The 27,782-nt window shown below is 43.9% G+C and overlaps 1 protein-coding gene across 24 annotated transcripts in view; it reads right to left on the bottom strand.

Moving 5' to 3' along the window:
* NRCAM (neuronal cell adhesion molecule) overlaps positions 1 to 27,782 on the bottom strand; it is a 255,311-nt gene extending 227,529 nt beyond the window's left edge. For all 24 annotated transcript variants that reach the window (XM_036327473.1, XM_036327498.1, XM_036327472.1 and 21 more), the window contains exon 1: positions 27,602 to 27,782. The gene's annotated coding sequence lies outside the window, so the exon portion shown is untranslated. The remainder of the gene's footprint in view (positions 1 to 27,601) is intronic.

The following is a 27,782-nucleotide window of genomic DNA, read 5'->3' as shown; positions in this document are numbered from 1 at the left end:
AGCCTACATGTCCTTGCCAACAAACTCACAAAGGCTGCAAATCAAAAGATGCTGAGATCCTTAGACAAAAGGAAGACAGAGGAGGAGAGAGGGTAAGAGAAACGAAAAGGGAACAGGAACAAGCAGAGGGATCATTACACATTGACAGGCCCAGCAGACAGGGGTCATCCCTCAGGGGGCAAATTTGTAATACAGTAAAAACAATAGCTTTTACAGATATTTTCCTTGCTATCAATGTAAATAATTTTACATAGTCTCCAATAAGCATATTTAAAACAGTCTAGAACTCCTTTCCTTTCAGGCTTTGAAATCTTTCCTACTCTTTTTCATCTGTCACACCTCATTTACACCTGCTCTCGGTTCCTTTTGGTTGGCAGAAGAGTAGAAGCACTTCTTGACAGGCTGGCAGAATACATGCTATCCTTTTAAAAACATTATTTTATAGTAATTCTTGGCAAAGACCCAAGAGTAAGAAGGAAAATTGGAATTTTGATACTCTATTTCAGCCGTGGGCAAACTACGGCCCGCGGGCCGGATCCGGCCCGTTTGAAATGAATAAAACTATTGAAATAAAAGACCGTACCCTTTTATGTAATGATGTTTACTTTGAATTTATATTAGTTCACACAAACACTCCATCCATGCTTTTGTTCCGGCCCTCCAGTCCAGTTTAAGAACCCATTGTGGCCCTCGAGTCAAAAAGTTTGCCCACCCCTGCTCTATTTGGACCTAAAATTTTATTATTTTTCAAAGGGGTTCCAAGAATTACCAAGTGACCCAGTTCTCCAGACTGTAAAGAGGAAACTTTGCTTTGTTCAGAGGGCCTAGTAAAATATGCATTATGTTACAGGTACTCAATGAATGACATTTACTTTCTGAATTGCAAAACAAGACCAGGGAGTTGATATGAAGGAGTCTCCTCTTTAACCCAATGATCCTTTCTCAAATACACACTCTTCACACAGAAGGCCTGAGTTCATTTTTACTTCCCCTCACTGCAGACCTTTTATGACTCTCCCACCTAAAGATGGTACAATACTTAAAATTGTAAAGAATCCAAGATGGTGCATAATTGTTTCAGAGGTGCCATCATGTTTCCTCACATAGGTAAGTTCCTTGATGGCATACACTGTGACTTTTTTCATTTATTCATTCAACAAATATTTGCTAGAAATATAATGTAGACTGGGTTCTATGTGCTTGAGATGAAAAATCTCTAATCTTTTGAAGTTTAAATTTCTCTTGGGGGAGACAAAATAACTAAACAAATTATAAAAGCGTAATATAATAAAAGCATAATATGCAAATCAATCGAACGGCCAAACAGCGGAACGACCATCCGGACAACCATCTGGATGACCATCCGGGACCACACTATGACACCCACTGGTGGCAGGCCAGCCAAGGCGAGTGCAATGCGATTGGTTGGGGGTCCAGCCATCGTCCCATGATCGCCCCGCAGAGGGAGGCCCAGGCCACCAACTGGCGGGATGCGCCACATGGGCAGAGCCTCCCTCTGCGAGGGAAGCCGGTGCCAGCAGCCGGGGGAAGGTAGGCCTACTCTTGCATGAATTTCGTGCATTGGGCCTCTAGTGTATATATAAAAGGTGGCAAGTACTATGGAAAATGGAAAACTACACAAGGGGAGTCAGAAGTAAGGGATAGGGAGTTGCAATTTAAATAGGGTAACTAGGTTAGCCTCATTAAAAGGGGACATTTGGACAAAGACGTGATAGAGGTGAAGGAATGGGCATGTAAACCCAGGGAGAAAAGGGTGAGGGCTGAAGACACAGCCAATGCAAAAGCCCAAAACAGGAGCAATGCCCAGAGAATCTTGCTTTTGCTCTAAGAGGAATGGGCTGTTATAAGAGGTGACATGATCTGACTTTCATTTTAAGAGGATCCTTATGTTTGCTCTGCTGAGGATAAGCTGTAGCAGGCAGGCATGAAACAGAGCAGGAGGAGGCTCCTATAGTAATCCAGACAGGGGCTGATCTTGGGTAGAACTGGTGGTGGTGAGGAGAAGTAGCTAGATTCTAAATATATTTGGAAAGTTAGGACAAACCAGATTTCCTGACACATTAGATATGGTATATAGAAGGTAAAAAAGGACTTGGGTGTAACTTGAAAAATTTGGTATAAGCAAACTACAAGGATCAACTGAGATGAAGCAAATCTGGTGTAGGGAGGAAGGCAGGTCAGTTTGGGATGTATTGGGTATGAAACACTTCTTTTTTAAATCTGCCCACACAAGTGAATATAACTGCTCCATTATCCAAAACACTCATGTAAACCCACAAGAGCAAGAAGCTCATTTACCTTATGCTAGTGACAAATAGTAGGAAAGTAAAAACTACTGGCTGAATGAATGTGGTAGGCTGGATAACGGTCCCCTGGAAGATGTCCCTGGTCTAATTCCTGGAGCTGCGACTATGTCGCCTTACGGAGTAAAGAGATTTTCAGATGTGATTAAATTAAGGGTCCTGAGATGGTGAGGGGTTACCCTGGATTATGCGAGTGATCCGAGGGTCACTTATAAGGAAATGACAAGAGGGCCAGAGTCGGAGGGAGAATTTTGAAGATGCTACACTGCTAGCTCTGAAGGGAAGGGAAGTCCTGAGCCACGGAGTGGAGGCAGCCTCTAAACACTGGAAAAGGCAAGGGAGATGGAGCTTCCCTGGAATCTCCAGAAGGAATGCAGCTGGGTGACACCTTCGTTTTAAGACTTCTGATCTCTAGAACTGTAAAGTAATACTTTCGTGTTGTCTTAAGCCACCAAGTTTGTGGTAATTTACTACAGAAGCCAAAGGAAACTAATAAAATGAACAAATAAATCCAAAAACACATAGGATCTGTGGCCATTTTTTTGACTGTTGTTCTCCAGTCCTCCGCAGTGCCTAGAGGGAAAGTAGGTTCTCAATTGGGTTCATTTTAATTTGATGATAATGGTATGCACAGCTAACCTCTATGCCTTTGAATATGCAGGCCTCTCTGCCTATTCACTCCCTTACAGTCTGGCAAACTTCTCATTTTCCAAGAGCCAGATCAAAACCCACTACCTCTGTGACAACTTCAACTATCTCCCTAGGCAGAGTTAGCCAGTTCCGTTCTCTTACAGCATTTCGGAGCTGTGTAAGCTCGAACACCCAACCACACTGCACTGTAAGGACATGCTTGCTGGGTCATCTCCCCACTAACCGAGAAGCCAAAGATCAGCGAGGTGTCTCCTAGTGCACTAATGGGACAGTGCATGCCGGGCATATATATGATTGCCAAATGAAGAAAGAAATAGTACTAATATTTGCCACTGTTTTTTCACTTTTTTCAAGGCACTCTGACTTATTTTATCTCAATAATAATCCTGAGAAGAGAAGGAAGTATTGTTTCTGTCAGTGGGAAAAATGCTTGGCTTGGTATGTGTGACGTGTCATGTTATTCATGGCTGACTGAACTCCAGCCAAAGCCTCCCGACTCTTCGCCCAGTGCTCTTTTCACCAACTTGTGTGCCTTCCACTGCCACAGGGTCTGACTGGGCTGCCAACATAAGCACCCTCTTTGTTATATACATATTGTGTTGGGGAAATTCAGGCTTTGTGTGGCACTATGGCAATAGGCCGCAGCAACTCCTCAACAATTGACGACTGTCGTTGGTTTTGATCATGACTCACAATTCCTGTCAAAAGAACAGTGTACAAGACTAGCATTAAATTTAAAGGTTTTTTTATAAAAAGCATAACCCAAATCTGAGCCAGGTAGTATTGTCAAATGTTAGTTTCAAAAGGCCTATTCAGAGTCATGCTAACCAAATCAAGAGGTGGAAGAAAAGGGAACTTAGCTTCCGTAAGCCAAGCTGCTTTCTTTTCCTGGCACTTCTTTGACTCACCTGGCCATTTTGGAGTCAACTTCTGGCTGCAAAGTTTGGCAGATAGTTAGTAAGGAGGTGAAGGAGATAGGCCAGAGAAGATGATGCTAGGAAAGGTGTTCAGAATTCTAGTGGACAGCCCTGGTCTCAGTTGCTAGAGTTGTTTGGAACACTGTTTGCATATGTTGTCTTTATAGAATACTTACCAACTCAACCGCTAATCTTTGTCTCATGTTTACTATGCCAAGTTTTCTACAAGCTTTAAAAAAGAATAAGCCCAGCTGGTGTGGTTCAGTTGTTGAGTGTCGACCTATAAACCAGGAGGTCATGGCTGGATTGCCGGTCAGGACTCATGCCCAGGGTTCTGGACTTGATTACCCGGGGGGGGGGGGGGGGGGTAGCAGTGTGCAGGAGGCAGCCAATCAATGATTCTCTCTCATCAATAATGTTTCTAACTCTCTCTCCCTCTCCCTTCCTCTCTGAAATCAATAAAAATATATTTTTAAAAAAGAATAAGAAATATACTCTTACCATGTAATACAGCAACTGCAATCCTTGGTATTTACCCAAAGTAGTTGAAATCTTATGTCCATCCAAAAAAACCTACACACAGATGTTTACAGCAGCTTTATTCATAATTTCCAAAACTTGGAAAGCAACCAAGATGTCCTTCAGTAGGTGAATGAATAAATAAACTCTGGTACATCCGGACAATGGAATACTGTTCAGCACTAAAAAGAAATAAGCTATCGAGCCATTTAAAAACATGGAGAAAACTTAAATGCATATCACTAAGAGAAAGAAGCCAATCTGAAAAGGCTGCCTACTAGATGGCTCCAACTATATGACAAAAAGTATGGAGACAATAAAAAAATTAGTGGTGCAGAGGTGGGGATGAATAGGCAGAGCATGGGGGATTTTTAGGGCGCTGAAAATATTCAGTGTGATGATGATGATGATTATTATTATTTTCAACATTTAAAAAAAGAAAGACATAGTTGATCTTGCAAATTATAATTTCACCAGCCTGATTTCTGCCACCCTACTTAGTCTAGGGAAGGACCAGACCTACTCAAGTCAGGGAATTTCTGTAGATTGCAGGCTCCCAAGCTACTATGATTTTGCAGACCTCGAATGGTCTTGGAATTTAACAGAAAAAATTTCGAGTCCATATGTCATAGGTGAAAATTAACACCTTGTTAATTTAAAAAGCTTTTAACCAAGATTTGTTATAATTAAATTAACAAGGGGTTTTTTTTGTTATTCAGTTATTTTAAACAAATTTTAATGAATATGCCATATGTTGGAAAAAAACACTGTAGTAATTCCACAGACATAACTAAATATTACGTATCTACAACCATACTTTACATATTTAAATCCAAGAGTCACTGCTTGTAACATTTGGTGAATGATTAGCACGTGATCACTCCGCATTGAGCAAGGTAATTGGTTCTGTTGCCACGTGGCTGACTTTCTGCAGCAGTTTTAACGCACGCAGCTGATATTCCGACTAGTGCGCTAAGCCACACCCCAGCCGTGTGCATGTGTCTATTCCCAGTGACTGCTGAATGCACGCACTCACTAGACCTATTCAGTATAAACTTAAAATTACTGTAATACATATGGAAAACTTTTCTGTGAAATTAAACTTTTCATACTTCCTTAATTTTAATTACACAAATGTGTCTACATAAGTAAAAACAGATAAACTGACTAATCTGTCAATTTTTTAACATACATATTCAGAAAACCTGCTTTATTTTATAACAGACTTTTGGCTGTAATGGACACCCCCTCACAGGAATTAGTCCATTATATCAAGGTTTTACTGTAGAGTTCTATTAGAATTACCAGCCCAATTTAACATCTAAAGCTAAATTAATCCATCTATGTGCATAATGTAATGTGAAAATAATCTACACTAATAAAAGAGAAACATGGTAATTGGCGTACGACCGCTACCCTTTTCATTGGCTAATCAGCGAGATATGCAAATTAACTATCAGCCAAGATGGCGGCCAGCAGCCAGGCAGCTTGAAACTAACATGAGGCTTGCTTGCCACAGTGACGGAGGAAACCAACGTTCCCCGCCTGCCGCTGCAGGCCTCTGAGCCTGCAGTTTGAAACATTTTAACAAATACCGCGGGACTTCAGCCAGCAGATTCGCAACATTGTATGCAAAGGCCAGAAACCTACTTTCAGGAGCGGAGGCCTAAGAGCTGGAGCCAAGCCTCAAGCTAAAGCTGGCCCAGAATAAAAAAAATAAAAAAAAAGGAAAAAAGGAGCGGTTGGGAACTTCAGTCACTCCCAGCCTGAAAACAGCCCTCAGCCCCTCACCCAGACTGGCCAGGCACCCCAGTGGGGACCCCCACCCTGATCCAGGACACCCTTCAGGGCAAACGAGCTGGCCCCCACCCGTGCACCAGGCCTCTATCCTATATAGTAAAAGGGTAATATGCCTCCCAGCACCGGGATCAGCGGAGCCGCAAGGCCTCCCGTCACCGGGATCAGCATGACAGGGGGCAGCGCCCAAACACCCTGATCGGCCGTGCTCTGTGTGTGACGACGAGGTAGAGCCATAACCTCCCCATCGGCCCTGCCCTGAGTGTGAGAGTGGCGGCGCCCCGACCCCCTGATTGGCCCTGCTCTGTGGGTGATAGAAGGCGGCGCCCCAATCCACTGATCCACCCTGCTCTGTGTGTGACAGGGGACGGTGCACCAACTCCCCTATCGGACCTACTCTGTGAGTGACGGGGGGAGCTCCTCAACCCCCTGTTGGGCCCTGCTCTGTGCGTGACAGGAGGGAGCTCCCCAACCCCCTAATGGGCCCTGCTCTGTGTGTGACAGGGGGCAGTGCCCCAACCTCCGGATTGGCCCTGCTCTGTGTGTGACAGGGGGTTGCACCGCAACCTCCCCATCGACCCTGCCTTGAGTGTGACAGGGGGTGGTGCCCCAACCCCTCAATCGGCCCTGCTCTGAGCCTGACCAGGGGCTGCACCTAGGGATTGGGCCTGCCCTCTGCCCCCCGGGAGCAGGCCTAAGCCAGCAGGTCGTTATCTCCCAAGGGGTCCCAGACTGCGAGAGGGCACAGGCCGGGCTGAGGAACCCCACCTTCCCCCCGAGTGCACAAATTTTTGTGCACAGGGCCTCTAGTCTATATATAAAAGCCTAAGCAACCACTCGGCCACTCAACCAGTAGCTATGATGCACACTGACCATCAGGGGGCAGATGCTCAATGCACAAGCATAAAAACGTGGAACAGACTGATGAATCTCAGAGGGAAGGGGGAGGGGAGGGCAGGAAGAGATTAACCAAAGATCTTATATGCCTACTAGAGGCCCAGTGCGCAGATTCGTGCACCAGTGGGGTCCCTCGGGACTGAGCCGAAACCCACAGTCCGACATCCCCCGAGGGCTCCCAGATTGTGAGAGGGCACAGGCCAGGCGGAGGGACCCCACCAGTGCACGAATCTGTGCACCAGGCCTCTAACATAGGTATAATATTACGATGATATATTAGAATGTCACTATGCATTAGTACAAACCCATGGAATGTACAACACCATGGAATGACCTAGAGTGAACCCTAAGGTCAAATATGAACTTTGGGTAATTCTGATGTGTCAAAGTAGGTCCATCCTTGGTAAAAAAAAAAAAAAAAAAAAAAAAAAAAGTACCATTCTGGTGAGTGATGTTGATAATGAGAAAGGCTGTGCATCTGTGGGGGCAGAAGTATATGGGAAATCTCTGTACCTCCCTCTCAATTTTGTTGTAAACCTAAAACTGTTTTTAAAAGTCTTTTTTAAAAAGAATACAAATGAAGAACGGTTAATGGCATTGATCCTCTAATATGGATTACTTAAAATACAACTAACAGCAATCAGTGACTAAATCTTCAGAGATAACATTAGAATTCTTTAAATTATGCCAGATGATATGCTTCTTTTCATTTAAATAATTTATATAACAAGACTATCAATTTCCAATAACATAGGACACCTCTTTGCATTAAATTAAGTAGCCAGCTAGAAAAATGGAAGATTCTCAATTATCAAAAACACAGTAAACAAATATGTTGAAAACCTGTTAGCTAAATACTCAAGTACTTAATGAGCAAAATAAAAGGGAAATAAAAGCATTTTCTCAGACTGCAATAATGCATGAAAAAAAGAAAAAACTGGAAAATAATTTTGCTTTTGGGTCTGGAGCTAAAAACAGTAATTACATATAAATATAATTACATATGAATATAAAATATTAACATGATTCCAGTTAAATCTTTCCTGAGTTACCCACAAGAAGGCCCACTCCCAACTGGAAGCAAGGGTACAAATGGAGGCTCCCTTTTCTTCCCTGCACCATGAGGGACCTATTCCTATGTATAGAATCCCAGCCTAAAAATCCAAACCTTGTCTTCCAAATCCTCCATTTGTGCCCTTGCTTCCAGTTGGGAGTGGGCCTTCGTCTGAGCCTCCGTGCCACTCCATGTCACTCAGCCACAATCCCCGCTGGTTTTACAGTCCAAAGTTATGGGGACTTCTCTTCCCACCTTTGGGACCCTGGCTGGGGGTTTGGTGCTCGGCTAGGACTCCTTGCTCCTCACGGAGGCCTCTGCAGCCAAGAAATCCTTCCCCATTAAAAAAACGCCACATGTGGGTGTCAGACCAGCCCATCCGTGCCTCCATCCCTCCTACCTGTCTCAATATTCTTTCTTCTCTACTCCTTTAGTTGTAGGACTTCCATTCAGTCAGATTTCAGGTGGTTCTGAATGATGGTTGTTTTGTAGTTTAGTTGTAATTCTGATGTGGTTGTGGGAGGCGGCGAGTACAGGCGTTTACCTACGTCGCCATCTTGGTTCTCTCCACTAACTTTTAATTGACTGACTTGAGACCTTAATTACATATGCAAAATCCCATCCCTTTTGCCAGATAATGTCTAATTATGGGAACCCATCACATTCACAGGTCCTGCCCATTAAGGGAAGGTAATATACAGGGTTCATACACCAGGGAACAGAATCGTAGAGACCATCTTAGAAATCTGTTTACCACAGTTGCACAATTTTAAAATTTATTTTAAAAGTCACTAAGTTGAATACTTACCATGGGTAGATTATATGATATGTAAAATAACGACAAGAAAATAAACAAAAAGGTTGTCCGTGGTATCATAATTCCATTTTTTATTTGGGTTATTTTTTTTTCATTAAATGAATTAAGCCTAAGACTATCTTTTCTAAGAAATGATTCAACAAAATTTTTTCTACATTTATTGACCATGCCCTTTATAATTTGTTACACCAATTAATTCACAGTAACCACTTCACAGGAACACAGCAGTCAACTTCTCCACTAGTTGGGTTTTATTCTCTGTCGGCTTTCTTAGGAATGAATGGAGGCTCACTTAAATTCAAAGACTTCAGATTTTCAAAGAGAGTAGGGTTACCTCCCCACAAGCGTTTCCACTCTCTGATTTCTCCACCAGGGAGTGTCTCCATTTTGAGTTTCCCTCAGACAAAGCACAAGCAACAATGTTTAGTCACATGAAGCCTCCATTTTGCCAGCTGCCTGCTTCCTACAATTTCATTCACCCTGAGGTCAGGAACTGTGAGTTCTGGAGCTCTTTATGGTGTCCCGGAACGTCTTTGAAGTCTGGCCACTCGTGGTATTTTGGGTGTGCTGAACTGCTGCCTAAAACTAAATGTTTCCTAACTTCAGCCTTGCTTTATATATTTTTTTTTTAAAAAAAAAAACCACAAGCCTGTATTATTCTACTGCAGGTGCTACCTCGATACCATGATGCACTACCAATTTCCTAAGGGGATGCCCAACAATGTCAACTGGATGGTTATCATGTATATTGTTGTTCTCAAGTCAAAACTTAACTGTTACCATGGAAATAAAACACAAAAGAAATTGTCCGTCCTGGAAAATAAAAACTGCTTAGACTTCTCACTCCAGGGTTTTATATTAAACATAAAAATCCTCAGCATAATTTATTTTTTATAAAAATAAAAATCTTTCCTGGGAATATGCCAAAGTTATCTTACTACGTAACACATGGACCACCAATGTATAATCAAATTTAAAAAGTAATAGTTAGCCCAGGCAGGTTTGGCTCAGTGGGTACAGCGTTGGCCTATGGACTAAAAGGTCCCGGGTTTGATTCAGGTCAAGAGCACATGCCCAGGTTGCAGGCTTGATCTCCAGTGGGAGGCGTGCAGGAGTCAGCCAATTCTCTCTCATCATTGATGTTTCTATCTCTCTCTCCCTCGCCCTTCCTTGCTAAAATCAATATTTTTTTTAAAAAGTAATAGTTTACATATATTTTTAAATTAGGGTAATTTGGCTCCTTCAATCCTAATGACAAAAATGGCCACAATACCAGGGCATTTGGAGTCCCTTAAAAGGCTTATTCAATTACTCAGGATGCAGTCCCATCACTTGAATGTGCTATAGATTAGACTACCTATATTATCTATATTACCTAAATAGCATCTTCAAGACATGGACTGATACTTCCCTCCATGTTTCTAAGGGAACTGGAGGTTTCTCTTAGAAGTTTGGGTCAAAATCTATAACTTACAACATGCAGAAACTAAAATCCAATTTCTTGTCATCTCTCATGGCAGGATAACTTGTAGCTCATAGGAGTTAAGACTAAGGAATGAAAGTCAGACTCCTTTGGTTCTGCATTTTAACAGCTGTGCTATTTTGACCCTTTACTTCAGGGGTCCTCAAACTATGGCCCGCGGGCCACAGGCAAATACAAATATTGTATTTGTTCCCGTTCTGTTTTTTTACTTCAAAATAAGATATGTGCAGTGTGCATAGGAATTTGTTCATAGTTTTTTTTTTAAACTATAGTCCGGCCCTCCAACGGTCTGAGGGACAGTGAACTGGCCCCCTGTTGAAAAAGTTTGAGGACCCCTGCTTTACTTAAACTCCCTGGGCCTCAGTTTTCTCATCTATCAAAAGGGTATGATAGCAGAAAGCAGGAGTTGGGAAACTATGACCCATGAGCCAAATTTGTCCCATCACCTATTTTTGTAAAGAAAGTGTACAGGAACATGGAAATGCCCATGCACGTACACATTTTCCCTGTTTTGAGACAGTACATAACCTACAAAGTCTAAAATATTTACATCTGGCTCTTTATAAAAAAAAGTTTACTGGCCTCTGATATAAAGGATTGTCATGAAGACTAAATGAGATAATGTTTGTAAGATGTTCATATAGTTAAGTAACCAATAAACATCGTGGACTACTGTTATTTATTAATAGCAAAAAGTAAAAATCATTGTGATCTTATTTTCTAAAATTCAGAGAGACATCTTTATACATTCTACCTCGGGAGCAGACTGCCCAGGAAGTGATGCCAGCAGGCTCAGCCCCTTCTTGGGATGGAGGTGGCAGAGGTGGTGTGGTGGCAGGATGTGATGTGCAGCTGTCAGCACAGGGCAGGGAGCCCGGTGAGCCACAGACAGCAGCTGCCACCCGTCATCCGTTTCAAGTAACTGATACTCTGCCATTTCTGGATGGAGGCTCTCTCGGTCACAGGTGTGTGGCACATGCATATTCATCACTGGCCCACTCCTAACCATGTAGAGGAGATTGAAGGAGGGCTGGGGAGGGCTGAAATTCTGCTCAGATGACCAGAGCAGAGCCCATTTCCATTCTCCCTAAAGTAACTGCTTTCCCAAGATGTATTCTGCTCGTCTAGAGTAGGAAATAAGGAAAGTGTCATCTCATACATAAAATTTTTAAATGTGAGTTTAATGTAACAAAATCTAGGCTAACAATTTAAAACAATAAAATGGACCTAAAGCTGGTAATTTATCCTAGAACTAGCACTGCTGCCCCATATGAGTACATTTGCGAATAAATTTCGGTCAACACCAAATGTCACAATGGTTCCCATAAATCTTCCAAGCCATCTTCACACAGTTGTCATTCAACACAAATATGAAAAGATCGAATAAAAAGTTTACACCAAGCTGTTGATTTTCAGAAACAAACCAGTGCCTATATTCTTCTCTTGTCTAGGGCCTTGGATATTTCATTCCATCAATTTGCACCTCACTGCCTTGCAAGGTGAAGAGAGGCTGCAAGAACCTGCAAAATTAAAACAGCCCTGATTCCAAATTACTTCCTGCTGGATGCCAGTGGGTTTGGTCCTGACTGGAGTCCATAGCAAGGGAGGACCTGACACCAGGAGGAAACCCCAAGTTAGCAAGTGGTTTACATATTTAAATGGGATTAGTGAAGCATACAGACTCAGAGGTATAAAGTCCTCAGTGCTCATCCCAAAAACCTCCCTACCAAATTATCTCATTGTTTGTATTTAAAACAATTAGGCCCTTCTTTGGATGTGGCAGCTCATTAAATGCCATACATAAGACATTACTAGGTGGGCTCATTGCCAGCAAGGAGGTTACCATCTAAGACAGAGAAGGCTGTCACTGGTGGAAATGAAGAAGAGACATTCAACCAACTGGGCTGACGTCATTAAAGACCAGCCAAAATGCTGTGAGGGTTTTTAATTTACTCAAACTAATATTGAAGTTGATTAAAGTACCTGGCCATCAGCTTCTTCAAAAGACAGAGGTGTTGCCTGATTATATTTAGCTTCAAAATTCTCCACAATGTAATCCTTCACCCTGTCCCACTGACACGGCATTCCCAGGGAAGTAGTTGAATAGCTCATCTAAGCTTTCACTTTCCTCAGCATGAGGAAATATCAGCACACATACCATTTTCCAAGTGCAAAGACCCCTTCTGATCGGCAAGCAGCAGCAAAGGCACCTGCAGAGACTTGAACAAAATCTTCCACTTGAAGTTCCCAAGTGATGACAATTTGCACTTGAGAAAGGCAGCCAATTTGGAGTCAACTTGATTACAACCAAAAAGAGTAATCAGTTGATTAAACTACCAACCTCATACATTGTCCAGTTAATAAAATGAATACTGTCCCTACCGATCCCAGTATTTCTGTGTTTTAATTCAAGGTATAGAGACTTTCTAAATAATGATTTATATAAGCACAATCCTTTGATGCGCAAAGTAGATATAGATATATAGACATATATATCTATATGTCTGGTGGATATAGATATATAGACATATGAACAAAGTTCTGGGGGCTAGAAGTCCAAAAGGGGTCAGCAGGGCTGGTTCCTTCTGAGGGCTGTGAGGGAGAATCTGTTCCAGGCCTCTCCCTCGCTTCTAGTGGTTTGCTGGGAATCCCTGGTGTTCCTAGGTTTGTAATCTCTGCCTTCATCTCCACAAGGCCTTCTCCCACGCTGCTGGTCTCCAAATTTCCTCTTTTTATGAAAACACTGCTTATACTTAATTAGGGCCCACTCTAATGACTTCATTTTAACTGTAAATATCATATCCCCAAATAAGGTCATATTCTGAGGTACTAGGGGTTAGGATTTAAACATAATTTGGGGGGACACTATTGACCTACAACACATGCCCATTTCTAAAGCTCTGTGTCTACACCCAGGTCAATGATTACTTTTCAGCTGTACTGAGGTATAACTGACAAATAAAATTGTAAGATATTTAAGTGTACATCATAATTCGATATAGGTATATATCATATTGTGAAAAGTATTCCTCCCATCTAGTTCATTAACACATCCATCACCTATTATTTTTTTGGAGGGTGAGAATATTTAAGTTCTATTCCCTTAACAAATTTTAATTATACAATACAGTGTTATTAACTACTAGAGGCCAAGTGCACGAAATTCGTGCATGAGGTGGGGGGTACCCTCAGCCCAGCCTGCACCCTCTCCAATCCGGGACCCCTCTGGGGATGTCTGACTGCCGGTTTTGGCCTAATCCTGGGGATCGCGCCTAAACCGGCTGTTGGACATCCTCTCACAATCCGGGATGGCTGGCTCCTAACTGCTCACCTGCCTGCCTGCCTGATTGCCCCTAACAGGACCCCTTCCGGCCTGGTTGCCCCCAACGGCCGCCCCCGCCAACCTGGTCACCCCAACTGCACCCCCACCGGCTTGGTTGCCCCTAACTGCTCCCATGCCAGCCTGGTTTCCCCCAAATTCCCCCCTGCCGGCCTGGTCACCCCCAACTTCTCCCCCTGCCGGCCTGGTCACCCCCAACTTCTCCCCCTGCTGGCCTGGTCACCCCTAACTGTCCCCCTCTGCCGGCCTGGTCGCCCCTCACTGCCCCCCCTGCTGGCCTGTTGGCCGCCAACTGCGCCCCCTGCCGGCCTGGTCGCCTCTCACTGCCCCCCCTGCTGGCCTGTTGGCCGCCAACTGCGCCCCCTGCCGGCCTGGTCGCCTCTCACTGCCCCCCTAGCTGGTCTGGTTGCCCCACACAGCCTGCTGTTCAGTCGTTTGGTCGCCCCTCACTAACCCCCCTGCCGGCCTTGTCGCCCCACTCAGCCTGTTCAGTCGTCCATTCGGTTGTTTCAGATGTGACGGCCCCTGGCTCCTTATATATATATAAATAATCACCATGTTTTGCACTAGATCCTCAGACCTTATTTATCTTATAACGAAGTTTGTACTCTTTTACCAACTTCTTCCTGATTCCCCATCCCCCAGCCCCTGCAACCACTTTTCTACTCTCTGTCTGAGTTTGACTTTTTCTTTTAGATGCCACATATAATTAATACCATAAAATATTGGTCTTTCCTTTTTCTATGCCTTCCAGGTTCATTCGTGTTGTCACAAATATATATGAAATCTCTTCTTTATCCATTCATTTGTTGATGGACACAGGTTGTTTTCATATTTTGACTACTGTGAATAATGCTGCAATGAACATGGGAGTGCAGATATCTCTTAAATATCCTGTTTTTACTTCCTTTGGATATATACCCAGAAGTGGTATAATTCTTGGATCATATGGTAGTTCTGTTTTTCATGTTTTCCAAAGTGTCTATGTGGCCACTATTCTTAAGTGCCTATCTCTCCTCTGAGGTACAGAGGAACAGAATAGATGCAAAGGAACAGAATAAACACAAACAATGACATGTACACAAACCTGCTACAAGCCTCATTACACGTGTCTCTCTCTATGTAAAAACTCTAAAGATAGGAAATTTGTGAGCTTAGTTTATTTAATATATTAAAATTGTTTCATGCTTTATTGGTTTGTGGGGTTGCCAGTTAATTGTGACTGAAACACACAAAAAAATTACTGATTCTCCTCTTGAAAAATATAAATAGGATATGGTTTGAAATTAAAAAATTAGATTTGAAAAGACTATTACTGACATTTGGAAAAAAGCATTTGCTGAATTTACAAACTTTTTAATCATATTGATTCAATCTGATTTTCACTTAGGTTAAGAATATATAGTTTGAGTTTTGAAAACAGTCCAATCATGCAGCATCAAAAAGAGTATCAATCTATTTGCAGCATGAGACCACTTCATTTATTCAAAATCATGTATAATAAGTTGTTGCTAAAGATATATGATACATATATATGAAGCTAATTTGACAGACTAATGTGAAAAAATGGCAGGTACATTCTACCTAATAAGAACATAGATTGATGTCTTTCAGCACTTTCATTTTTATCATTTTTCATAATGACATACTCTTGTGAGATAGGTTTGGATGATAAGAAAATTTGTTTTATCTTCATTTTCTAGGTAAAGTATGTAAGCTACTTTTCCAATGCTATACATATACTGAGGTTTCTTAGTCTCTGTAGACCAATGACTTCTCAAAATTTAGCTAATTATAAATTTCATGTAATTTTTTTACTCTAGGTGTCTCTAAAACATGGCACTACTGCCTTGAACCTAACCAATATAACCCACTAAGTAGTTGGGAAAGGCCAGGATAGAAACTCTCAGCTTGGAAAATAAAGAAAACAGCAGAGAGGAGTACTTCATGATCAACCAAACGGTGAGAAAATTTAGTTTTCAAAGCTGCACCAGCCTTTACACTTGTCATCTCAGTCCTGTGTGTCTCACTTCTGGTTTCTTCAGATTCAGAGAGTAGAAAGCAACCTCAGAAAGTACTTAACTCCGTCAGCGTGCAGCCACCCAGAGACCTCCAAGGGAAATGACAAGCACCAGCTTCAGAGAGTGAAGGGAAAGGAAAGCCGTGCAAATGCTGAATCATCTCCATGAGCAAAGGATACAGAAGAACTCTTTTGGGACACAAAGATGCCATTTAGGGCTCCACAGTAGCAATTTTAAAACTGGTACTTTCTGGAGTAAATTATTTTACCTGCCTGCTCAAGTGCCTAGATTAGAACCAGGAAGCAAATTACAATCATACAGAATCCAGGCATGAAATTATGAATGTCTGATTTCCATTGGTCTAGACTTTGTCTGTCTACAAACCAGGGCTGAGGGCCAAATTCCCCACTTTTCTCCCCCAAAAAAAGGTCCATTTGAGCGTTGGATGGTGTTTCTCAGTGGTTAGAGCATTGGCCACCCACTGAAGGGTCATTGGCTTGATTCCTGGTCAAGGGCATGTACCTGGGTTGCAGGTTTGATCTCAACCCCAGTTGGGGTGCTTGACATCGGCAAACAATCCATGTCTCTCTCTCTCTCTCTCTCTCTCTCTCTCTCTCTCTCTCTCTCTCTCTCTCTCTCTCTCTCCCCTTCCTCCCTCCTTCCCACCATCTCAAGAAAAAAAAATCAATGGGAAAAATATCCTCCGGTAAGGATTAACAACAACAACAAAAGATCCATTTGACATTTTCCAATGTCAAGTATTTGGTCATTCATTCTTGCATTCATTCATTCATCAAATATGGGGACTCTTGCACACATACCACATGCATCCTGGAAATGCAGCTGAGGCTGCTAAGGGAACAGAGCAAGGACTGGGTTTCCACAGTCTGAAGCCTGGAAAAGCTAACCGAATTCTATTACAAACAAGGCCAAAAGTGCCTGGATTGCCTGGATGACTATTATCTGCTTTTCTTTATCCTGAGAGACTTGGCCTCTCAATGTTCCCTAGAGAAAATATCAAATATTTTCATAAAACTGAGGTGATTGTCTTCATTTGCCACCTGTTAACCTCTTTACTGATTTTTCTTTAGCCTGATTTGCTTGGGCTTGCTTCACTTGGTATCTATAATGCTGCGCTCATTCAGCAGACAGATTAACCTGTCCACGTAGATAACCCTGGAAAGCTGTTCTGGAATTGAACTTTGAAACGTTATAGGAGTTCACTCATCACATAATCCTTATGACAGCAAAGAATCCTGTTTAATGCTAATCATCACCCCCAAACACGTTTGACAATATCATTTTTTCATATATCTAATTCTGTAAATAAAGAAGCAAAATAGCTTGAAAGAAGAGATAATCCGATTAAGAATTTAACTGTTTTATGCTGAAATAACTTTAGCTTTGACCCTTAGTAAATTCTTCTCAATGCATTTCTTAAATGTATTATCATATTTCATTTTTGAAGAGTGCCTTATGAGTTATTTCCATTTTATGATGTCAAGTTGCCACCAAAAATTCTCCTTAAAATATTTAGTATTGAGTGCTACGAAATGGAGAGTATTCTCCATTAGCCAAGCAATTACCACAAACGTTCTTACTCTCCTCTCTCTTTTTTTTCTTTCAGATTTTAAGTTATTGACTTTGCAGAGCACTGTTCTTTACTCTCTCCTCATTATTTAAAATTCTTTTTGCTCCTTCTGCCTTCTATATAGCACACTTCTCCTGGATGTCACAATTCTCATTACCCACCTGAGCCTTCTCTCCATCTGAATCCTTCACACTCCCTGATCTCTACTCTTCCAATCCCAGGCCCAACGATCAATCTGACCATGAACTCCCTGCTGTTTAATGAGTCCCCACATAGTTCTAGGACAGTAATAAACCCTTGATATATTTTGCCTTCCACTTAATTTCACAACAAAGTAACTGTCACTAGAAATACATACGCAGCCATGGAGTTTTAAAAACCCTATTCCAATTATTAAATTGCAAGCTACCTTAAATCTGTGAGACACGCAAAGCATATATCACTACCTATGTAAAATACATGTAATAGAAGTCAGCATAATCAATTCTGAAATTCACTTTTGTTCATATTACATAATTAATATTAAATTATCTCTAAATTTCTACTTTACTATTTTGTTCATGTAGAGTTTTTTTGCCATGTCAATATTATTTCTCTAAAAGTAGCAATAGTCATTTGAATGTATTAAATATATATATAAAATGGTTTTTAGCTATCGTGCCACTAATAGCAGAACAAAAGACTACTGCCATCAAGTCATTTAAGTGGCCAAAGATACCAAAGCAAAATTTCCCAACTGCAGTATTATGGAATCCCAGGAAGCATTTCGAATTACCCAAAATTATTTTTCATTTCTCTTACATTCCAGCAATCTCAACTTTCCAGTAGCCATTTAGTTTTCCAGTTACACACTCAGCTAACTTCTCTTTCTGAAATGTTTTCAATCAGATGCCGCCTACCAAATTGAATGGGGAACCCCGTGCCATAATTAATAACTTCAATAACAGATATAACAGCGATGGGTTTTCTCTGGAAGCAGAAAGCTAAAATCACCCTTCTTAAATATACACATACAGGAGAACACATTGGCTAGTCACTGTTTATGACAGATTTCTCTTGTGACATCTCAAAACAATCTGTGATCAATATCAAAACACTGCAATGAGATTTTACAAGGGAAGCTGATTGGACATTTCTGTATTTATTCAAGCAGATACTAGAGGCGGGATAGCTGAACAGTCAGAAGAAGATTTGCAATGCAATTAGGGGGAACAAGTGCATCTGAGTGCATGCCAGACGCAGGGGCCTCCCCTTAATTCACACAGTCCAATGTCTTCATGCAGCGTACAGCATCAAACTGCACTTCCTACAGTTTTCAAACTTCTGTCAGTTAACTCGGTGTTTACCGAGTGCCGCACTGGGGCACTCAACATTTGGGGAACACCATCCAGCTCCGTGTACGTTGTTCCAACGCCATCTGTCACTTACGCTTCCACAGATTCACAAATTTCAATTCACGCTAATCTACTCGGCGCTCAAACTGAAGCTATAATTCAAATTTTGACATGAAGCTTGAATTCCTTTTCAGTGTTCTTCAACTTTGACCCAGCTCCCCCTCCGTCCATCACTGAAAAGGGGCCAAGACAACAGCCCAGCAAGTGGGGCAGGCAAAACAGGCCTCCTTTGTTCGGTTTTGTCCTTTCAGCTCTCTATTGAGGTGAGGGACTGAAAAGCACACAGGGCCTTGGAAGGCAGCCGCACTCCCGCTCGCAAGCCGTCCTTCCGCAAAGCCCCAAAACACTCCAGGATGGAACCCTTTCCACAGCCCACTTTCACCTTAAGGAATAATTAATGGAACATTAGTACTTTCCCGTTCCCTTGAGAGAGAATATGTTAATGGGGTTTTCCATGAGTTTGTAATGTTCACCCAAAATGTATGCTGTAAATCAGACTGTTCAAATGCCAAGGGCATCTAAAAGTGGCATGAAAGTCGCTTTAAAGTCGAAATTTGGAGAAAAGAGTACTACACACTGAATACATATACTGAATTTTCCGAATGCTCTCAGCCCACTTGAGAAAGATAAATCAAATTCACTGCATATCACACAGCAGAAGGCCTCCTACAGGATTCCCTCAGATTGCCCTGGGAATGTATTTTTCTGGTTACAGTGCGTTTTGAACCAATATGCCATGCACATTATAACATTTAAATATGCATATTTATGTGTGTGTGTGTGTATGTGTGTGTGTGTGTGTATATATTCAAAATACTTTTTCCAACCCTTTCTGTCATTTAACAAGAAGAATTTTTAAAGGATCACTTTCATCTGACAGTAACTGTCATCTGCATCCTCATGCAAATTCAGCAATGCTCCATTTAGTACAGGGCAGTAAGGAAGAAAATCAGAGAGCACAAAAGACAAGATTAAGATTTACTTGTCATTCCTGTTTTTAAGCTGAATAAGCCAGTTGGACAGTATGTGCAGCAGACGAGCAAAAATGTTTGTAGGTTTGTTCCCTTCATCATTGGTAGTCATTCACTAGTTTTTGGTTGTTGTTGTTTTGTTTTGTTTGTTTTTTTACAGTTAAGGGAAATCCTCCATCAGACTTTTAAAAATTACCTTTTTCTAATTTGAAATTCCAATCTTGTAGGCTAGTAAAACAGGTCAATTAAATTGACACCACATCTTTTTTATTAGCTCAGCTAAGCAATTATAATTGGGTGGTGAGGGTTTGTGCTGTCATCTTCGAAGACTCAATGGTGGGGAAAAATGCCCAACACAGACCTGAAATTTACAGCTCCAGCACATCCCTACATATTTCTAGATATGAGGCAAATTTGCTCTTGATATGGGTTAAAATAATAGTGTCATTTTTTCAGTAAAATAAAAGTATACTAATATGTAACCTATCCTCACAGCAAAATCACTTAGCACAAGTGCACTACAGACATATATGCTCTAATTCAACCTTTAAAAATAATAACATTAATGTATGTCCCCAATGCTGGCTTATCCTGGCCAATGATATGCATGCTATATAGCTTCTATTTCATGCTTTGTGCGAAGTACAGAATCAATGACTACTTCTTAAAAACCACCCATCTCCTTATTAATAAAAGTTAAATTGCCGAAACCGGTTTGGCTCAGTGGATAGAGCGTCAGCCTGCAGACTGAAGGGTCCCAGGTTCGATTCCGGTCAAGGGCATGTACCTGGGTTGCGGGCACATCCACAGTGGGAGATGTGCAGGAGGCAGCTGATCGATGTTTCTCTCTCATCGATGTTTCTAACTTTCTATCTCCCTTCCTTCCTCTCTGTGAAAAATCAATAAAATATATTTTTTAAAAAAAAAAAAGTTAAATTGAGCCCAACCAGTGTTGCTCAGTGGTTGAACATCGACCTATGAACCAGGAGGTAACGGTTCGATTCCTGATTAGGGCACATGCCTGGGTTGTGGGCTCCATCCCCAACAGCCAATCAATGATTCTTTCTCATCATTGATGTTTCTATGCCTCTCTCTCTCTCCCCCTTCCTCTCACTGAAATTAATAATTTTTAAAAAGTTAAACTGATAAGTTGGAAAACATTATGAATAACTTTTTCACAATACATTGTATATTAATTTATAACTTTAAAAAGTAACAACTTGCCCTAGCTGGTTTGGCTCAGTGGATAAAGCGTCAGCCTATGGACTGAAGGGTCCCAGGTTTAATTCTGGCCAAGAGCACATGCCCGGGTTGTGGGCTCGGTCCCCAGTGTGGGGTGTGCAGGAGGCAGCTGATCAATGATTCTCTCTCATCATTGTGTTTCTATCTCCCTCTCCCATCCTCTCTGAAATCAATAAAAATATATATAAATTAAAAAGTAACTGCTATAGCTCTGGACACCCAATAGGATGGCTATTAATTATTTAAGAAAACAGAAAATTAGTGTTGGTGATGATGTGGAGAAATTGGAACCCTTGTGCACTCTTGGTGGAAATGTAACATTTTGCAGCTGCTATGGAAAACATTATGGTGGCTCCTCAAAAAATTAAAATAGAATTACCATATGATCCAGCAATCCCACTTCTGGCTACTTGCCCCAAAAAGCTGAAAGCAGTGACTCAAAAAAATATTTGTACACACATGTTCATAGCAACATTGTTCACAAGTGCCAAAAAGTGGAAAGAGCCCAATTGCCCACTGACAGGTTAATACTTTTTTTTTAAGTGGTATGTACTGGTATATATAATGGAATATTATTCAGCTTTAAAAAGGAAGGAAATTCAGACATAAAGATGAGCCTTGAAGACGTTATACTTATTTTATAAAGTGAAATGAAATAAGCCAGTTACAAAAGGACAAATACTGTAGGATTTCATTCACATAAGGTACTTAGGGTAGTCAAATTGTCAAACTCATAGAGACAGAAGGTAGAATGATTCTTTCCAGGGTTGCAGGAGAAGGGTAATGGGGGGTTAATGTTTAATGGACACAGAGTTCCAGTTTGGGAAGGTGAGAAAAGTTCTGGAAAGATGGACAGCAGTGATGGTTACTTAATGTGAAGTATTTAATGCCACTAAACTATACAGTTAAAAATAGTTAAAACAGCTCTAGCCGGTTTGGCTCAGAGGATAGAACTTCGGACCAAAGACTGAAGGGTTCTGGGTTTGGTTCCAATCAAGGGCATGTACCTTGGTTGCAGGCTCGATCCCCAGCCCTGAGCCAGCCCTGAGCCAGCCCTGAGCCTTGGTTGGGGCGCCTGGGGGAGGCAACCAATCAATGTGTCTCTCTCACATTGATGTTTCTCTCTGTCTCACACTCTCCCTTCCACTCTAAAAATCAATGGAAAAATATCCCCGGGTAAGGATTTTAAAAAAAAAGTTAAAACAGTAAATTCTGTTACATATATTTCACCAAAATAAAGAAATAACTTAGCAAAAACATCCCATTTTCTATACATATAATGCATTTGGCTCCCCCATTTAAAGACAACCTGCTATTGAAAGGGTTATTGCTGGAGGCAGAGCCATCCCATATTTTCTTCCTGTAGCCCTCTCATTCACATTTTGAGTGGAAAAATAAACATCCACCAGTTCACTTGGGAACATTTTCCTAGTCTTAGCCTCTGATGGCAATAAAAGACTCTAAACTAAAGGGGCCTTTCGTTTGCCTGGGTGGACAAAAGGTTAAATAAAATAAGCTACTGGATTCTTGCCCCTGACATGCTTAGATGCTAAGAGGTCCCTACCACCTCCTCTGACTTCACCTGGCAGGAAAGCCAAGGCTCCTTCAGGTGGGAAAACATGAAGCATAAAAGGAAAATACATCTATAAGTATTTAGTAATGTTCAATAATTTCAATTCATTTTCCTCTTTGCTAATCATCTCAGCAATTGAAGACTAAAGCAGTCTTTGTATGCAAGCACACAAAACTTTCTAGAGCAGCGATTCTCAACCTGTGGGTCACGACCCCTTTGGGGGTCGAACGACCCTTTCACAGGGGTCGCCTAAATACATCCTGCATATCAGATATTTACATTACGAGTCATAACAGTAGCAAAATTACAGTTATGAAGTAGCAATGAAAATAATTTTATGGTTGGGGGTCACCACAACATGAGGAACTGTTTTAAAGGGTCACGGCATTAGGAAGGTTGAGAACCACTGTTCTAGAGAAAAAGAATACTTTAGGAACTCTATATTCTTGTTAAATTCATTATTAGTTACCATGCTCCTCAAGTGGAAAATGTTCTTTGTAAATGGGAATGAGATTCCAGAGGCTGCTGACAGAGGCAGCAAATCAGGACTCCTATGGACTGAACTGTGCCCCCCTCTCCCCCCCACTTCATATGTTGACGTCCTAATCCCCAATACAACTGTGTCTGGAGACAGGGCTTTTCAAAGTAATTAAAGTTATATAAGGTAATAAGGGTGTGTCCTAATCCAATAGGATCAGTGGCCTTATAAGAAGAGGAAGGGAAGCAGTCTCTCCTCCCTCTCTCTCTCTCTCTCTCTCTCTCTCTCTCTCTCTCTCACACTCACACACACACACACACACACACACACACACACACACACAGAGGCATACACCAAGGAAAGGATATATGGGCACACAGGGAGATGACAGCAGTCTGCAAACTGGGAAGAGAGCTCTCGAGAGAACCCAACCATGCTGGCATCCGGATCTCTGACTTACAGCCACCAGAAGTGTAAGAAAATAAATGTCTGTTCTTTAAGCCACCCAGTATGTATTTTGTTAAGGCAGCCTAAGCTAACTAGGACAAAGACTCTGATTTCATGTGAGAACATCAGGGGAAAAAAGCATGGGTTTCTCAGGGGTTACCCTTAAGGTGAGTAATGACTGGTAGGAGCCACAAGAGGGCTTTCTCTGATGTTCATGATGTTCTCTGTTCCTTGTTTTGAGCACTAGTCGGGTGTGCAAGTTCATCAAGCTGTACATTTACAGAATGTGAAAAAAGAATATCTGTATGTGGAAGTATGTGGCATAAGGCAGGAATTCTGTTTTGCTCACCACTGTATCCCCAGTACACTGTGTCCCTAGAACATGTACTCAGTAAGTGGTGATGAATGAGTGAACGAATGAATGAACGAATGAATCGCTTTATCAGAAAAGCTTGGGGTTCCATTAAATAACTCCTTTGTGCATACACAAATAATAGCCCCAGATTCAATTTATATTCAACCAATTACACAAGGAAAACTACACCAACACAAAAGCATTGTTTGAAATGACTCTTCAGGAAGTTTTCTATCGCCCAGGTCAGGGGTCCTCAAACTACGGCCAGCGGGCCACATGCAAATACAAATATTGTATTTGTTCCCGTTTTGTTTTTTTTACTTCAAAATAAGATATGTGCAGTGTGCATAGGAATTTGTTCATAGTTTTTTTAAAACTATAGCTCAGCCCTCCAACGGTCTGAGGGACAGTGAACTGGCCCCCTGTTTAAAAAGTTTGAGGACCCCTGGCCCAGGTGTATACATTCTCATATCCTCTCTCCTTCTTGAAGCGCTCACTCCCAACTATTATTGTCATTGTCACATCGGCCTCACAGAAAGGATCATTTCTAGAGCTTTCTATTTATCGTCACTGATGCAATGATTAAAAATGATGTGGTGCCCAACTGGTGTGCCTCAGTGGTTGAATGTCAACCTATGAACCAAGGAGGTTCAATTCTGGTCAGGGCATATGCCTGGGTTGCAGGCTCCATCCCCAGTGGTGGGTATGCAGGAGGCAGCTGATCAATGATTCTCTCTCATCATTGATGTTTCTCTCTCTCTCTCCCTCGCCCTTCCTTTGTGAAATAAATAGAAATATTTTTTTAAATGATGTGGTGTAATGGCCTCATCACTTCCCTGCATTAGGGAGCTGAGTAACCTCTCCCAGCCCCACTGTACTTACTTGGAAACCCAAAGGTTTACGTAGTGTTCTCTTACAGCTCTAAAATTCCTGGATTGTGTGACATGCTCAGCAACTTTCCTGTAATAAGGTACTAGTAAAAGCAGGCTGAAAGAAGACCATGAGTCAGTAGAATTTAGAACTCATTTTTCCAAGTGATCAGTCAATTAAAATCATGCTAAAAGCTATTCCAGGAATAGCTGACTTCACTTTAGTTCAAATTCTTGTTTCGAGTAGTTAATATGAAGCATTTTTGTAAACGCACCACACAGTCTTATATATTTAGGATACTGAATGCTTTTTTAAGGTTTTATACTAGAGTTCTATTTAAATTCAATATCCAACTTGAAGAGTAAATCTTCCGCAGTCAGAAGTGTCTACAAAAGGGATTCAGGGCTGGGAACCTGAAATAGAAACGTTGCCAAATGGAAACTTTACCTTTATTTTATTTTTTTTAAGTTTCTCAAAAATTGCGACATGCCAGGAATCTCTGTCTCTGTAATGAGAGGGGGGCACTGGCCACTAAGCACAGTCCAGTGACTGTAACTACTTGAATTGTGGGTTAACAGCCAGGTACTTAAAAGCTAACAAGAATAAGGGAACTTGTAAAGGAATTCAAGAGCAATACAGGGCAATAAAAGGCTATTCTACAAATACGATTCGCTGAATGACTATATTGCTCGCTACTGTGAGGTCTGCAGGAGTTAGAATTAAATGGGCTTATAATATGTCCCTGGTTTTGAACACCGGATGGTTTCAGGCTTCCTCTAAACTAAGCCTCCAAAGGGCCACATGTTCACAGTCTTGAATGTCAACGTGTAGGGGCAAGAAGCTAGCCCTTGCTCCCCCACTTCCTCGCTATGGGGCCTTAGGAAAGTTACTTGGTTTCTTTAAGTGTCCATCTCCCAGTTTTTAAAATGGGACCGTTGTGGAAGGAAATGAGATGATACCTGTAAACTGCACAGCACCAAGCAAATCTGCAGCTTTTCAAAAAAAAAAAAAAAATGTTGACTCTCATTTTCATTTAAGTAGAAAGCATCCAATTGTCTAAACCCATTTCAGTTCTTCGGAAAGGTCTCATTGACTCGTGACCTATTATTACAATATTTTAATAGCAGGGCATGGTTAATATCAAACAGCCCCAAGCACAACAGCCCAGCCTCCCTGGGTCTGCATTCAGGGGCTACCGTTTTCCTTCCCAGGAAAGTCCCAGGGGGAGCTCCTGGGGCTGCACCAAAGCCGCCCGCCTCGCCACCCTGGCTTCCACCTCTGCTTGCCAGAGTGTAGGGCGAGGGAGGGCCGGGCCCTTGGGAACCGCACCTCTGCACATGAACCACGCGGGACTCGGCAGGAAAAGAACGCTCCCCCTTTTCAGACAGACACCTGCGAGCCCCAGAGGCCTCTGGCTGGAGCGGATGGTTCCAAAAGGCAGGAGAGAGGCAGGGAGGGAATGAGACGCCGCCTCCCAGCGCCGCACCCTCCCTCCGCGCCCGCCGCTGCGCAGGGGCGGCCACAGAGAGCCGCGGGTAGAGGATGCAGCCGCAGACCGGGAGGCGGGCGGCAGGGAGACGAGCCGGAGGGAAGGCAACTGGCTTGCTCTCCAGTCCCCCGGACCCTGGGACCCCACCCGCGTCCCTTGCTGCCCGGTGCACACCGCTCTGGAAGAAAAGACGACTCCCTGGCTCCCCGCTCTGGGCGCTGGCAGATGCGGGCCCAGAGCGGCGGAGCCGGCCACCGGCTGAGGACCGGCCCGCTGCGGCGCCCACCCGCGAGGCGTGCAGGGCCCGGCGCAGATGGCGCTCGCCGCGCCAAGGATGCTCCGGACCCTCCGTCACTCGCGGCTCCACGCAGCCTCCCCGGCCCAGCTGCTGCCAGGCACCCGCTCTGGGAGCCTGGGTCGGCTCCACGCCCCGGCGAGCCAGTCCCAACAAGTACCAGCCCAGGGAGTCTGGGCGGGGCGCCAGGACCCCCGGGCCCGCACCTGTGGGGCCACCAGCCCAGGAAAGCCCCCGCCTGCCGTCCCCAGCCTCCCCCAGGTCTCTCCAGAGCGGCGAGGGCGGAGGTGGGCTCGCCCCGGAACTCCGCGGTCCGCGCAGGTGTGAGCGCAGCCGAACAAAGCCCACGCCCAGCTGTGGGCGCGGGGAACTGCACGCGCACCCGCCCGGCCACGGCGCTCCCCGCCCGGCCCCGGCGCTGCCCGCCCGGCCCCGGCGCTGCCCGCCCGGCCCCCGCGCTGCCCGCCCGGCCCCCGCGCTCCCCGCCCGGCCCCCGCGCTCCCCGCCCGGCCGCCGCGCTCCCCGCCCGGCCGCCGCGCTCCCCGCCCGGCCCCGGCGCTCCCCGCCCGGCCCCCGCGCTCCCCGCCCGGCCCCCGCGCTCCCCGCCCGGCCGCCGCGCTCCCCGCCCGGCCCCGGCGCTCCCCGCCCGGCCCCGGCGCTCCCCGCCCGGCCGGCACTGGCCCGGGACCCCCCCAAACCTCCGCGCCCGCTTTCCGGGAACCCCAATGTCCGGCTCAGCAGCCCCTCCAGGCCCAACTTTCCATGGAGAGCCCGCGAGGTAGGGCTTCCCGGAGCGCGTGGGGCGTGGGCGCGGAGGCATAAGTTGGCGACGGCCAGGAGGCGGTGATGGGCGCCCGCCCGCGCGCGCAGCCGGGGATGCGGTGCTCCCGCGGTGCCCTCACCCGGGCGCCCGCCGGGGTCGGGGCCTAAGAGAAGCAGGGAGTTGGCGCCGAGGACAGCGCTCTGCTCCGCCCGGGCCGGCGCCCCGGTGCCCACACACTAGCCCGCGCCCCTCGCCTCGGCCGCTGCCCCTGGCGGGACCGGGGGTCGTACCAGACGCGCAGCGAGCTACTCACCTTCGTACGCGGCGCCCGGAGCGGTGGCCGCAGAGCCCGGAGCGCAGATGCCCTGCGTTCGCGAGGGAGCTGTCGCTCTGGCGCCCCGCGTCCCTGCGCCCGCGCGTCTGGGGCTCCGACTGCGGCGCGCACCAGCCGGCGACCCGGGAAGCAGGGCCGGCCCCGCGCCCGCGCGCCCCCG

The sequence above is a fragment of the Myotis myotis genome, unplaced genomic scaffold, assembly GCF_014108235.1.
Source record: "Myotis myotis isolate mMyoMyo1 unplaced genomic scaffold, mMyoMyo1.p scaffold_m19_p_11, whole genome shotgun sequence".
Taxonomy (NCBI): Eukaryota; Metazoa; Chordata; class Mammalia; order Chiroptera; family Vespertilionidae; genus Myotis; species Myotis myotis.
Note: the sequence above shows the minus strand (reverse complement) of the source record. Positions and strands in the feature narration are given on the sequence as shown.